This window comes from Mastomys coucha, unplaced genomic scaffold, assembly GCF_008632895.1.
Source record: "Mastomys coucha isolate ucsf_1 unplaced genomic scaffold, UCSF_Mcou_1 pScaffold1, whole genome shotgun sequence".
Lineage (NCBI taxonomy): Eukaryota > Metazoa > Chordata > Mammalia > Rodentia > Muridae > Mastomys > Mastomys coucha.
Window position 1 is genome coordinate 35,858,205 of NW_022196891.1, and position 15,705 is coordinate 35,873,909.

Genomic DNA, 15,705 nt, shown 5'->3' on the forward strand with positions numbered 1-15,705 from the left:
TTCTAACTTTCGTAGTCTTTCAACTCCACCAGAAATCCAGGAATGACTGAATAATAGAATATATGGGGTCAGAATTCTCTGATTCTAGCTGGAGGCAATGGCCAGGAGATTACAGTCTAGCATTTCCTGCTAATTCTCTGGGGGGTGGGGGGCTGGCAGTGGGGAGTCCCTACCTAACACTTTTAGCTAATGTTCTTGAGTGGAAGCCCTTCGATTACTCTCTAGTATGCAAAACATTTCTAACTATTATGAACTGTCTATTGCCCTAAGGAATGTACTCAACCTGTTGGCCAGGAGACAATGCCCAATCTTAACCATTTACGAATCATTTCTTGGGGTACCTTTATGCCTAATTATGAGGCCGTGTTGACGATTGGAAAGACTGATCTGGAACATGACTGAGTTAGGGGATACCAGCAACTAGTTTGAAATCCAGGAGACACAGAACTCCTTTTGGATTCTTATTGCCTCTTATCCTTTAATCAGGATTTTATCCCTGATATTTTGGATGTGACTGGAGTAGACGAGTGTGCGTAGCAACAGCTGGGTAGCCTTCTTTTTTATCTTTATATAGTTCAACGGTTGCTCTCATTGAGTTCACATATAGCATGTGAAACAGATGTGACGGCACATAAACTACCTGAATATGTATGTTTGTCTCTTTGGCATTGAATTCTTCAACTTCTAGCTCTGGAGCTACCAGGAAATACTGTTCACAAAGCATCTTGGCTGTTTCATATGCATCTTTCACCACATCAGCTACATTACAGGTGGGATGGATACTCACTATATGTTTCGAATGAGCAGGGTTAGTTAGTGTCACCACCAAACAGAAGTGTGTGCTGGTTAATAAGCATGGGGAAAGAAATGCGGTTGGTATAAAACCCATCCAAGAAATATTGAATGTTATTGCTAATGAATGGATCAAACCCGAACTTTTCCTTGTATTCAATCACTCCTTGGGCCATTGTAGGAACAACATCATTGTGTCTGTTTCTGATATTTATTAGAACATGGAGAAAGTTATCCAAAACTCGTGGATATTCTGGGCTCTTGTTTTCATATTCTAAAAGTTCAAGGAAGCTCTGCATGTACCAACTCTGAACTAATCCCACGGAAGGGCGGTTCAACAAGTTATCCGGCAAAAGATTAACCTCTCTCATGGTGTTAGCCAGTCGCACAGGAAGTTCCTTGCACAGAAACATGTGTGAAGTTTTTTCACATGCATTATCCCTTCCTAAGTCTAGGAACTGTTTGATAGAGAGTGGCGATGGGGAAAAGCGGGAGTAGCGCTCCATCTGCTTGGGGACCAGCTACTTGAGCAGCCTGTAGAAGAGCCGCATCCTCACTGATGTAGTGGGCAGATCCACCGAGTGGTCTCCGCCGCATAGTCACAAGGAGGAGGCAGTGCCAGCGGGGCTTTACCTCCACCTGGGGATCGGCCTTGGCGCCAGAAGCTGGTTGCTGCCCCGGCACCCTACACAAGCACCTCTGTTTAGGGTTTTTTTGTCAACTTCAAACATGCTGGAGTTATCTGGTAGGGAACCCTCAATTGAAAAAATGCCTCCATAAGATTGGCTGTAGGCAGGCCTGTGGGGTACCTTCTTAATTAGTAATTGATGTGAGTGGGCCAGCACATTATGGATAAAGCCACCTCTGGGATGGTGGTCCTGGGTGCTTTCAGAAAGGAGGCTGAACAAGACATGATGAGCAAGCCAGGAAGTACCACCTCCCCATGGCCTCTTCATCAGCTCCTTCCTCTAAGTGTCTTCCTAGAATTCCTGTACTACTTCCTAGATAATGGACTAAAAGCTATAAGATGAAATAAATAAAGCCTTTCTTCCCCAAGTTTCTGCCTATCATGTTTTATCCCAGGGAAGGAATCCCTAACTAAGACAGAGGCACAGAGAAGGACATTTAAGTCCTTTTGGATTGTTATTTAATTGTAGTATCTTATATTTACTTTGAAAACTTTAATTGATAGAACTAACTGTTTAAGGGTTATGGCTTGATGCATATTCACATAGACACATTTGTATCCACATACGCAGCTTGGGGTGATGACGCGGTTTTGGTACTAAACACACACAAAATTTACTCAGCAAATTGGGAGTAAATACTGAATTACCATAAACTGTGACAACCATGTTGTAAAATAATTCTCTGACTCTTGTTTTGATGATTAGCATGCCCCATGTTCAGCATCCCTGCACACCTAGCTTCGCCTGCAGCTCCATGGTTTCATTAACAAAGCATCAGTTGCTACATGCTTTACTTTATCATCAGCACTGATTATTGACTATTTAGATTCAATATTAGTTTTGGTATTTTATGAAAGCATTTTTTGGTCATGTCTGTAGATTAGGCTCTAAAGGATTGAGTTTTTGTTGACGTTTGACTTGTAAATCCCTCAGTGTCTCTGCTTGCACATCTGTGCCAGGGGCTTTACTGGAATACTCAGCCTCAGATGCCTCTATCTCTTACACTACATGAGACCACGAAATAAACATAAAGACGACAGTGGCTTCCATTTGCGTTAATTCCTGTTTAGATAATAAATTTAGATGGAATTCCAGAAATATTTCCTCAAATCCATGATTTTGACATCACTGTACTTCTCCACACTCCAGCTTTATGAAGAGTTAAGCCATATTTTAAGTTTCTTGCCTTTATTTAATACTATACTAGTATAATAAGGAAAGTTTTTGTGTGTATTATTTACTACTAAATCCACTGGTTAAAAAAGTTCCTTTGCTTATGTACTTCCCAAGGTTAGGATCATGGCAGAGTTTAGCATGTTAATCTTAAAATCTAGGTTTATTCTGTGACTGTGAGACCTCTCCATGACCATAGACCCTCTTGACTGGCAGTGTAGGTTACTGTTAGGATAGCTGATTAAAGTAAAGGATCTCTTGATTTACATAGACAGTTCACCCCCATCCCCCAAAAGAAAAAACAATTTGGCTTATGCAATTGCTAACTTATTTGAGGAAGAAAATAGTTGGGAAGATTTCAGTGAAAAATTTGTCTAAGTACCCTGTTCATGTACAAATGTACAAGGAGAGTACATTTTTTATCAATTTAGTTTGTTCTTAGACAGTTTCACCTATGAATACTGGCCCCTGTCAGCCCACCCCCTTTTCGTCTGCCAGTCCCTGAGGCCCACTGAGGCCCTCTGAGGCCCTCTCCACAAATCTGTCTTTGGTAATCTCTTGCGTGAGTTTTGATTCCTCTGAATTTAACCAGTGTCATCTGTGTGATGAGGGATTTGGAGCTATCTGTTGGGGCCTGGTGGACTTAGTCACAAATGCATAACTCTCCTAGAATCTCTCAGTAGTAAGTAAGTGAATAGTGAAAAGGGCCGCAGGAGCCCCTTCCCCTTCCAGAGCTCATTGCTCAAAGGGCCAGCATTGCGTGGGCCCAGTCCAGGAAACCACAGCACTTTTTCAGAGTATGGGGAAAGTGTCTGTATATTATGATATCTACTATTTTTTTTCTAAAACACCTCTATAAAGTACAGCATTGTGTATTTTAAAGAAAAACATCTCAAACAAATTACTGCTTAAATGACCATCCTCGACTATAGTTTGTAAGGAATGTTACAAATTCAGTTAAATAGACCCTATTTGTCTTTGAGTGTACACAAAGCTGAAAGTAAACCCACAACCTATCCTGTGTCTAGTAACATGCCTATCCCACTGTCAGTACTTTGTGTTTTCGTCACGGTTCTCTAGAGGACAGAGGTTATAGATGAGACTCTGTCCATGCCTGCTTATCTTTATATTAGTAATAATACTTATCCCGTGTTGCTGTAACTTGTCTCTTTTGCATACCCGCCTTCACCTTTGTGAAGCATTCCCTAGTTCCCTATGTTCCCTAGATCCCTATGTCATGGAATCTGCCATATTTTTCTATGCCTGTATTTTCCCATTTTGTTAAGACTATATTGATCATTTGTTTTTTGTCAGAAGAATCACTTTAAGTATTTGAATTTCAGCTACTTTAATAGGGCTGAGAATTTTAGTGATGGAATGGCTAGCAAACAAGATATGAGAAATACTTAATAAATGGGAGTCAGAGAAGGCTCTATACAGGCACCTGCTCGACCTTTTCGTATTCAGTGATCTATGATCTATGTGGATGTCGTCCTAGGCGATGGGACTCCTCTGTCAGCTTGCTGAGAGTAACCCTCTGCCCTAGCATCAGCTTGGGTTGTTGGGAGATCTCCACTGGACCCCCTCAGCCAACAACTCAACCAAATGCAACCAGTCCTGCTACTGGCTACAAGAGATGGCTACTTCAGACTTAGTATCCTGCATTATCAGGAGTCAGCACTAGGACCCTCATAAGATTGTAGGAAGTTTCCACTGCAGTGCCTTTCACACTGCTCCCCCATATGGTCCCCTCCCCCTCTCCCTACATCCCATCTCTCCCTCATCTTGATCCTTCCTCTCCCCCACTTCACCTGCAAATCTATTCTGTTTTCCCTTACCAAAGGAGATCCTTGCATTGTCCCTAGAGCCCTTCTCTTTCCCTAACCTTGATGCATCTAAATCTTGGTTATTATTTACTTAATGGCTAATATCCACTTATAAGTGAATACATGCCTTACTTGTTTTTGAGTCTGGTTACTTCACTCAGGATGGTTTTTGTTTTTGTTTTGTTTTTTTGTTTTTTGGGTTTTTTTTGTTTTTGTTTTGTTTTGTTTTGTTCTATCCATTTTCCTGCAAATTTCATGATATCATTTTTTTTAAAGAGTTGAATGATACTCCATGGTGTAAATGTTCCAGATTTTCTTGATCCATTTTTCTGTTGCAGGTCATATAGATTATTCCCATTTCTTGCTATTATGAATAAAGCCACGGTAAGCATGGTTGAACAAGTGTCCTTGCGTAGGAAAGAGCATCCTTTGGGTATATGCCCAAGAGTGGTAGAGTTGGGCCTTGAGGGAGATTGAGTTCCAGTTTTCTAAGACTCTGCCATTTTGATTCCCATAGTGGCTATACATAGTTGCACTTCCCATTTCCAGGCCCCCCTCCCCTGCCCACCAACAAGGAAGGAGTGTTCCCCACTGGTGCATGGCCTCACCAGCATGAGCTGTCATTTGTGTTATTGACCTTACCCATTTCAACAGATGTAAATTGGAATCTCAAAGAAGCTTTGATTTGTATTTCCCTGATGGTTAAGGATGCTGACATTTTCTTTTCTTTTTTTAAGATTTATTTTTTATTTATTTTATGTGTATGAGTACACTGTAGCTGTATAGATGGCCATGAGCTATCATGTGGCTGCTGTTGATCTCAGGACCTCTGCCGGCCCCTCTCACTACGACCACTTACTCCGGCCCCACTCGCTCTGGCATAATACACTGTAGTTGTCTTCAGACGCACCAGAAGAGGGCATCCAATCTCATTACAGGTGGTTGTGAGCCACCATGTGGTTGCTGGGATCCAAACTCAGGACCTTTGGAAGAGCAGTCAGTGCTCTTACCTGCTGAGCCATCTCTCCAGCCCTGCTGAAATTTTCTTTAAGTGTTCTTAAGCCATTTGAGATTTCTCTGTTGAGAATTCTGTTTAGATTGATACCCCATTTTAAAATTGGATTATTTGGGTATTTTTATATGTAGTTTCTTGACTTTCTATATTTTGGATGTTAGACTTCTATTGGATGTAGAGTTGGTAAACACCTTCTCCCACTTGGCAGGCTGCTGACTTCTGATTGTCCTTCTGTCAGTGTCTCTGCCTTATAGAGCCAGCTCGCTCTCAGGAGGTCCCACGTGTTACTGAGCTCAGTGCCTGTGCACAGTGGTCAGTGTTCTGTTCAGAAAGTTGTCTCCTGTGACAATGTGTTCACACCTGGTTTTCCCTCTGTCTCTTCTATCAGGTTTATGGTGTCTGGTTTTATCTTAGGGTCTTTTATTCATGTGGACTTGAGTTTTGTGCAGAATGATAAATGTGGAACTATTTGCGTTCTACATGTAGATGCCCTGTTTGACTAGCACCATTCATTGAAGATGATGTCGGGGTTTTTTTTTTTTTCCCCTCTGTTTATTTCTGGTTTCTTTGCCAAAAATCAGGTGTCCATAGGTGTGTATATTTATGTCTGGGTCTGCAATTTGATCCCACTGATTGATACATCTATTTTAATGTTAGCACACTGCAGTTTTTATTCCTGTAACTCTGTAATACAACTTGAAACCTTATCAGGGATACTGATAACTTTAGCAGATCATGTTTGGATTCTAGCAGTCAGGATTGTTTTAGCTGTCCTGTTCTTTGTTTTCCATATGAAGTTAAGAATTGTTTTTTCAAGGTCTGTAAAGAATTATGTTGGAATTTTGATGGGGATTGCACTGAATCTGTAAAAACCCTTAGGTAGGATGGTCATTTTTACTATGTGAATCCTACCAATCCATGAGCATAAGAGATCTTTCCTTCTTCTGATATCTTCTTGAGTTTCTTTCTTAAAAGACTTGAAGTTTTTGTCATACAGATCTTTCACTTTTTTGTAAGAGTTAATCCAAGATAAGTTATATTTTTTGAGGCTATTGTGAAAGGTGTTGTCCCCCTGATTTCTTTCTCGGTCTGTTTGTCTTGTGTATAGAGGAGGTATACTTATTTATTTGTTTGTCTGTTTGTTTATGTCTTGGAAACAGCTACTTCATTCAAAATGTTTATCAGCTGTAGGAGTTCCCTGGTAGAAGTTTGAGGGTCACTCATGTATAGTATCATATCACCTGTGAAATATAATGTAGTATATTGTTACATAAAATTATACTTGACTTCTTTCTTTTCAATTTGTATTTCCATGATCTTCTTCAGTTGTCTTATTGCTCTAGCTAATAATACTTCAAGTACTATATTGAATAGATATGGAGATAGTAAAAAAAACTTGTCTTGTTCATGATTTTAATGGATTTTGTTTTGAGTTCCTCTCTATTTAATTTTAACTTGACTACAGGCTTGCTGTAAATAGCCTTTATTATGTTTAGGTATAGCCTTTGTATTCCTAATATTTCCAGGACTTTTATCATGAAAGGGTGTTAGATTTTTGTCAAAGGCCTTTTTTTTTTCTTTTTTTGCATTTAATGAGACATCATGTGTTTTTTTTTTTGACTTTCAGTTTGTTTATATGGTGGATTACATTCACTGATTTTTCATATATTGAACCACCCTTAAATCTCTGTGATGAAAATAACTTGATCATGATGGATAATTTTTTTTGATGTAGCTTTGGCTTTAGTTTACCATTTTGTTGAGTATTCTTGCACCTTTATTCATACAGGAAATTGGTCTATAACTCTTTTCTTTGGTGATTCTTTCTGTTATTTGGGTATCAGGGTAACTGTGGCCTCATAAATTGAACTAGGCAATATTTCTTCAGTTTCTATCTTGGGAAATAATTTGAGGAGTACTGGTGTTAACTCTTCTTTGAAAGTCTGGTAGGATTCTGTGCTAAAACCATTTAGCTTTAGGCAATTTTATTTTGATTTGGAGAGTTAATAGCTGCTTCTATCACCTTAGTGGTTATAGGTCTATTCAAATCAGATATCTGGTTGTGATTTAACTTTGGTAAGTGGTGCTATGGTGAAAACTATTGGTGTCTTTTAGATTTTTCCATTCATGGAGTATGTAAAGATTCTTTGGGTTTCCTTGATGTTTGTTGTTATGTCCCCTTTGGTTTCTGAGTTTGTTAATTTGGATATTCCCTTTCTGTCTTTCAGTTAGTCTAGATAAGGGTTTGTTTCTCGTTGATTTTTCTCAAAAAAAAAACAAAACAAAACAAAAAAAAACCAACAACTCTTTGTTTCATTGATTTTCTTCATTGTTCTCTTTGTTTCTATTTTATTTCATCCCTCAGTTTGATTATTTCTTGTCATCTACTTCTCTTGGGTGTACTTATTTCATTTTGTTCTAGAGCTTACAGATGTACTGTTAAGTTGTTAGTATGCAATATCTCTAGTTTTTTAGTGTAGGCACTTAATACTCTAAATGCTCCTCTTAGTACCATTTTGGTTGTGTCTCACAGGTGTGGGTATGCTGTGTCTTCATCTTCATTGCATTCTAGAAGTCTGTCATTTTTTTTTCTTTATTTCTGTCTTGGCCTACTCTTTTTTCATCAGTAGAGAGTTGTTCAGTTTCTCTGAGTTGTAAGCTTTCAGTTGTTTCAATTGTTGATATCGAGCTTCAATATATGGTAAGTCTGATAGGATGCAGAGAATTATTTCAATTTTCTTTTATTTGTCAAAACTTGCTTTGCATTCGAGTATGTGGTCAATTATGGAGGATGTTCTATGATGTACAGAGAAAAAGATATATTCTTTTGTGTTTGAGTGAAATGTTCCCTAAATATCTGTTAGGTGCATTTGGCTTATAGCATGTTAGCTCCAGTATTTCTCTGTTTAGGTTTTGTCTGGATGACCTGACTCCTGGTGTATTGATATTTCCAATTATCAGTGTGTAAATATCAATATATGATTTAAGCTGTAGTATTGTTTCTTTTACAGAAGTATGTGCCCTTTGGCTTGGGGCATAGATGTTAAGAATTGAAATGTTATCTTAGTAAATTTATTTTTCTTAATATATTAAGAGCTTCCCTAAGTTTGAGAGCCTGGAGTTTCTTGCACAGAATGCTGCCTATGGTCAGTGCTAACTAAGTCAGAGGAAAATTTATCTGTAATACTTTTTTACATATATATGGAATTCAAATCTGAAATATTCATAAATTACTGTTAATCACCATAAAGGATGAATGATAATTCTTCAATTAGTAAGGAAGATTACTACTTCAATAAAGAAAACTTTAGAATTATCTATGGGGGAAAGAAAGTCACAGATAATGTGTACTAAATAAAGAAGTAAATAATTGCATTTAGGGAAAAAATTTGACCATCAAACCCCAAGAAAATAGTCATTCTGTTTTTGTTTTTGGTTTTGGTTTTTTTTTTTTTTAGTAATGTAACAATTCTATCAAATTATTATTATTGGAAAAACATCTATTTGCAGTATTTACATCTTTGGAGTATTTATTTCTTTTCATTCTTTTTGGTCTACAGTATAGTTCAAGCCTGATGTTTAAAGTTCCTCTATAAAACAAAAAGATTTTAATTTTTTTTCTTTTCAGCTCTTACATTTGCCAAATACTTTTGCTCTAGCCACAATGAGGTAGTTGGTGTGTATTCTGTGACAATTATGTCATGTCTTCATTCTTCTGAGTCTAAAGTATAATAGAGAACTAAAATATTGAGTTATGACATAAGTAAATAAAAATGACCTTTGTTATAACTGACTTTATAGTAAGTGCTTTTTGAATGCCTCTTTTAATCTGTCTTAATATTCAAGGTAACCATATGTAACCTGGCTCCACTTCTGAACTTATAAAGGCAACTCCAGTGATTAAACAACTTTGGGGTAGTCTAGGCTGTGACTTACATACCGTAAATCTTTATTCTCATTCTAAGAATAACCTACTGATGAAATAATGCCTTTGTGCTTATCATTGTCTCTTCTGCTCTAAGTATCCTCTCCCTGGCTGACATTCCCCAGCTTAGTCTTTAGACTTAATAGTGTCTCTTTCCTGTTTGGGCCTCCCGTCCTTTCAGATCCCTTTCCTCTTAGGATCTTTGGACTTGTGCCATGTAACATTTCTTCTTTTGTTTGACTTTTTTGAGTTATAGACTCTAATGATATGGATGATAGTTTATGTCTTAAGTACGTCTATATCCTAATATCTATTTAATATGTATTTAATAGTAATGAACAAATTAAAAACAGTGGAGCAACTATCTACTATATAGAATAGGACTAAAAAATATTGTGATAATTTTATTATCTAAGAAATATGAAATTGAATATAATAAAACTCATCAAAACTAGTACTGCTGCAGTATTATAAACTAGGGGATATCTGCAGTTTCTTGTTCTGTGTAGTAATGGAAAATCTGCAAGATTCTTAGCTCGCTGTATGCTGTGACATAACCTCTTTTCCCTGTCTTGGTAAGCTGCTGGATAAAAGGAATGGGTCAGAAGCCAAATATGTTCCTTTGATGTTAACTAAGAATTTGGGGGAGATGTTTAAAAAGCTTTTAACCTAAACAATAAATTGTTATAACTCTCCAGTTTTCTTATTGACCTTTGTCATGGTGGCTATTCCCGGTATGTGTTTTGCAGCTAAGAGTAACACTTACATGACTAGCCTGGATGGTTTCTGACTCTTGAAGTATTAGGTGGAACCGGGCATATATTAAAAGTATTAAAAGGAATGAAGCAGCAGATGAAGCAAAGGGACATACCACTTGGGTACAGGAGAATGCTCAGGGCAATAGCACAGCAGGACAAAAGATGCACTTTGAGTTCAAGTAGTACTCAAAATGGCTGTCAGTCCTACTTCATCAAAGTCCTAGAGAGTCTATGAAACAGGTGCATTATTAAATCTTACCTTTAAATTTGCCAATTCAGATCTGCCTTTAAACCCCAGTGTTATGAAGTCTCATTAACAAGGTAGAAACAGCTACTATGCCTTCTGTCCCTTTTCCTCTATTCCACAGTATATGTGAATAGCCCCTGTAAGGCACTGCTCTGGATGGGATGTGTCTCAGAGAGCAAAATAGGCATGAACCTCCTTCATTCCTAAGGGGGAGGGAGGGAGGCAACAAGATACATATGTAGAGCTTTAGGTTGTAAGTACTGCAGAGAAACGAACAGAGCAGGACATCATGGGAAATGGCACTGGCAGAAGCAATGGTCTACACACGTCTACATATACACCCCTGTCTGTATCCGCATCACTCCAAATGCTGTGGTCTGGGCATAAGCAGTACCTTCCTGTGGGGTCAGCAAAGGCCAAGCCCTAAAGAGATCCAGGCTGCTCGCACATGCAGCTGCGAGCCAACAGCAATGAGGAACAGACAGTGGAGTGGGGCAATGCATCTGTTCTGATGAGGCGGCCAGACAATGTTTCAAAAGCCTTAATATTATAAAGATAATCATATGCTTTCTGAGTAGGGAAGCCAGACAGGGGCTGTGTCACTTAAGTGAGCTTGATGGGATTATGGCTAAAAAATGTTCTTACAAGAATTGTGGGCCGGGCAATGGTGGCACACACCTTTAATCCCAGCACTTGGGAGGCAGAGGCAGGCGGATTTCTGAGTTCGAGGCCAGGCTGGTCTACAGAGTGAGTTCCAGGACAGCCAGGGCTACACAGAGAAACCCTGTCTCGAAAAACAAAACAAACAAACAAAAAGAACTGTGTTTCAGAAATGCTAAATTCAGCATGTTTATTAGATATTCAAGTAAGATATTGGGTAGGCAAACAGATAAACAAGGCACAGGAGAAAATTGGACTGGAGATCAAGAACCAGGGTTCCTCAGCAGATAGAAGTGTTTTTATAGCCATCAGATTACACCCAAGGTCAGAGCAGGGGAGAGCAGTCAGGAGCTGTGGGATGGAGAGTGGCCCAGCAGTGAGCTGGGGCAGAAATCAGGGAGAACTTGGCAAGTAAAGAATTTCAAGGGGGCTAAACTGTCAGATGCTTGAGGTGTTAATCAAATAACAGAGGCCTTGCTGGTGTGGAGGTGGAGATGGTGATTAAAGGCCTGAGGGAGAGGGCATGGAGGAAGCTGGCCAGCTCCTCTGCCTTTTTCTGTAAGGAGCTTCACAAGTAGACTAAGGGAGGGGAGATCAGGGGATAAAATAACAACCCTCCTTCTCTCTTGAGTACACTTTCTCTATGCAATCGTTTTTTCTTTTTGGTGAAATTAGGAAGCAAAATCAGAGTCCAGGGACTCTGCCTAGACTCTAGAGAGCAGGAAATGTCTGATCATCGCAGTATAAAGAGAACAATTACTAAGCCATCTCTCCACACTTTTAGTATATCTTTTTCTCTTTTCTCCTTTTATTGAAAATATTCTTTTTTTTTTCACATAATGTACCTGGTTTTTCCTGCCCTTCCAAATCTCAGTTCTTCCCCATCTCCCCTTCCATCTGGATACTTTTCTGTTATAGTGGAGAGAGAGAGAGAGAGAGAGAGAGACAGAGAGAGAGAGAGAGAGAGAGAGAGAGAGACAGAGAGAGAGAGAGAGACAGAGAGAGACAGAGACAGAGAGAGACAGAGAGAGACAGAGAGAGAGAGAGAGAGAGAGAGAGAGAGAGAGAGAGAGAGAGAGAGAGAGAGAGAGAGAGAGAGAGAGAGAGAGAGAGAGAGAGAGAGAGAGAGAGAGAGAGACAGAAAGAGAGAGAGACAGACAGACAGACAGACAGACAGGCAGATGCTGCAGGGGGCCATGGCAGGGCAGGGACAGAGACAGAGACAGACAGAGACAGAGAGACAGACCAGGTCTGGCATGGGCTTTGAAACCTCAAAGCCCAACCCTAGTCACACACTTCCTTTAACAAGACCACACCTCTTAATCCTTCTAATCCTATCAAAGAGTCTTATTCCCTGGAGACTCTGCATTCAAGCCATTCTTATTCAAACTACCACACTTGCCAAATAACTACACCACTGACTGCTATCCCTAAAACAAGGGTTTTTAAGAATTTTTTCTCTTCCCAAAATGAAATACTATACTTTAAATATCAAAATCACGAAATCTAATGATTAACATCCTAATTTTGATAGGTGAATTACAATGAAATATTTCTGTCCTGTGTAGACCCTAAAGGCAATGGGAAATTCATAATGACTTATTTTGGATTTTTAGATTTATTCTGGAAATACATCAAAGTGGGGAATTCAGTAAAGGAGAGCATACATTTATCTCCTAGAGCAAGTCAGCTTGACCCTTCATTTCAACTTTAATCTGGGAATCTGACCAGAACAATACAGTCAAAAAAAATTTAGGGAGTGAGAGGAGGAAGTCTGCCACGATGTCTGTTTTCTAAACTGTACTACATTTTCCAATTAATTGTATATTTAGTTGTATTTTGAAACTCAATTTTTACTTTCTTTCTCTCCTTCCAAACCTTCCCAGATACCCACCTTGTTCTTTTGCAAATTTATGGCCTCTTTTTTTCTTGCTGGATTTTTATGAATAGTACTATTTGCTGAAGTGACTTTAAAGCAAAGATTTCTTGACATAAGCCAGTTTCCTATAAAACAATTGTGCAAAGATTAGAAATGTTTAGATAGATTTTAGTGTTTCCAGGATCAAAAGAAGAGCAAGAAATCCCTGCTGCTTGAGAATGTTTACCTCATAAACTATGGCACTGTTTATGTTATGCCATATGGGCTAACAAAATCTAGTTCTTGCCTCTATCGAAGATGTAGAATAGAAATAGTTCCTTATCTTAGTTATAATCTCACTTGTCTTGAGAAGTCTGTGTAGTGCATCTATCAATTTGTACCCATGTGTGACTGTACTTATCTGTGTGTATGCATGTTTTGTGGAGGCCAGAGGACAACTTCAGATGTTGTTCCTCAAAAACCTGCTTCTTTTGATGATGTTGGTGACAGTGGCAGTAGCAGTGGCAATGGGGTATGCGTGTGCACATTTGTACATGTGTGTGAATTTTAAAAATGTTTTTCTCACCAGTGATCTCCTCAGCCCCATCTCAGTTTATCACTTTGAAATTTATTTTTTAAAAATTATAGAGTTCAGTGTGCCATCTTTTAAAACAGGCTTTTAAATTGTATTACAAATCTACCCATTGCTTTTCTGACGTATCTGTCATTACTGTTGATAGCATCACTTGTTATTACTAGCAGTAAAAAAGAAAACTAATTTAAAACTTTCTTTCAATTATCTAAAAATACCATGTTTGCTAAATTAAATAGTCACTCAATATATGTGAACTCATTTTTTTTTCCAAAAGAAATCAGTTCGGTTTTGTTTGTTTGTTTTTTGGTGTTTTGTTTTGGGGTGTGTGTGTGTGTGTGTGTGTGTGTGTTGTTTTGTTTTGTTTTACTTCAAAATTGTATGCAGCTTTACCTAAAACTGTTTGGCTGCAGATTCCGAGTGAGTATAGAGACAGCATGGTAGGACAACCACAAGCCGCACTGATCTGGGAAAGGAAGAGCTGTTATGGAATAGACATTGTTAAAGAAATTCAAAGAAGTTTGTGTTCAGTTCTCGCTTCCATTAATACCCTTTCCAGATATCTATACCTGGGGTCAATATGTGTATATCTGCATTTATAATCTACATGTGTATTTGAAAACATCACTTAACTGTGTACATTGAGAAGTGTCAGATTCTCACTGACAGGATGTTTGCAAAGGCAGTGATAGCACATGACATTATCAAGTGATTAATCTCTGTTGGCCCAACATAAACTAGTTACTCATGCTCAGAAGTGCACAATCCCTAGATAGGTTTGGGATTTATCTCTTTTTCTGACTCAAACTATTCCATTCATTTAATAAAATGAATGGATTATGTTTCATAAACAAAAAGGAAAACCTTTTTAAAAGTCTTAAACTCTTAATCTTTTAGAACAAATTAAGTCCTTTAAAAGGATGGCTTAGTTCATTCTCTTTGCGAGTAATATATTGCTTTAAATTTATTATTTTCCTTTCACCCTATATTTTAAAAAATGATTCTTAGTCCATGGAATTACATCTCTTTAATTTGATTTATACTGCTGTGTTAAAACATGTGCAAGTGAAATTTTACATGTCTTTAACTGTCTTATTTTCAAATTAATCACTTATTGTATATAGTGAAGACACCAACATCATATTACTAACTTTGATCTCTAGATAAAATGTTGATATGGGATAGCAATGTAATTATTTACCTTTAAAGTCAAGTAAAAATGCATGGCCTTTAACACCTTTTGAACATTCGTTATCCCTTCAGCTGCATTCCATTTAAACTGTGTCTGGGACTGAGCAGAGTAAGTTGCATAAACCACAGCAACAATTAAGATTGTGTGGTAGGCTTTTGTGCCATATCGTGGTATTGAAAGCCACCGCTCTCACTCCCAGCTTTACTCTGTTGCCTGTAGTTCATGTGTAGAGTTGGGGCTTCTTGGGCTTTTTGCCATCCATTTTGGCATGGCCGTTGCTATCATTATCATTTTTGTTCACCTCGTGTTTGGGCAATCATGTTGGTGAGACTTTTTGGGTTGAGCTTCTCATATTCCTAGGAGACACAGCCCCCCCAGCAAACTTGCTGATCCTCTGTTCTGCAACATTCCCTGAGTCTTAGATGTGGGAGTATTTTGTAGATTTATCCATGGGGACTGGGCTCCACAACTCTCTATTTTGTTGGGTTGTAGTTTTTTGTCATGATCTCCATCTGTTGAAAAGAGAGTTTCCCTTTATGAGAAGTGAGGATTGTGCTCACCTGTGACGATAAGGACAAATATTTATAGATTGTTGTTAGGGATTATGCTGGTGTAGTAATTAGTGGTTGTAGACTCTTGTAATTACCATAATGTTACTAGCACTCAGTGGCTACCTAGGTTTCCAATGCTAGGCATAGTTCCCCTTGTTAATTAAGTCTTAACAATTTGAGAGGTGCTGTTTGCATGGCATGTGGGCCACATCTGTACCCTTAGGTTACCGTGCCATGTTCATTATTGATGTGGTCCTAACTGAGTAAGGCTAGTTGCCTCTCTCCTCTGGAAGTTTCCATGGTGCCCTCTGGTACTGTAAGAGCTAGTCCTCAGGGTGGAGGCACTCATGTTAGCTCCAACTCACAGATCTCTTGGCTCTATATTTGTTGTTATTGTGGGTTTTTTTTTTTAATTTTTTTAATAGCC

General features: G+C 38.5%; 1 protein-coding gene and 1 pseudogene across 11 annotated transcripts in view; one reads left to right on the forward strand and one right to left on the reverse strand.

Moving 5' to 3' along the window:
- The window catches only part of LOC116069348, a 3,054-nt pseudogene extending 1,711 nt beyond the window's left edge, over positions 1 to 1,343 (reverse strand).
- Positions 1 to 15,705, forward strand: part of Dennd1b (DENN domain containing 1B) — a 221,820-nt gene that overhangs the window by 160,437 nt on the left and 45,678 nt on the right. The gene's annotated exons all lie outside the window — the stretch shown is intronic.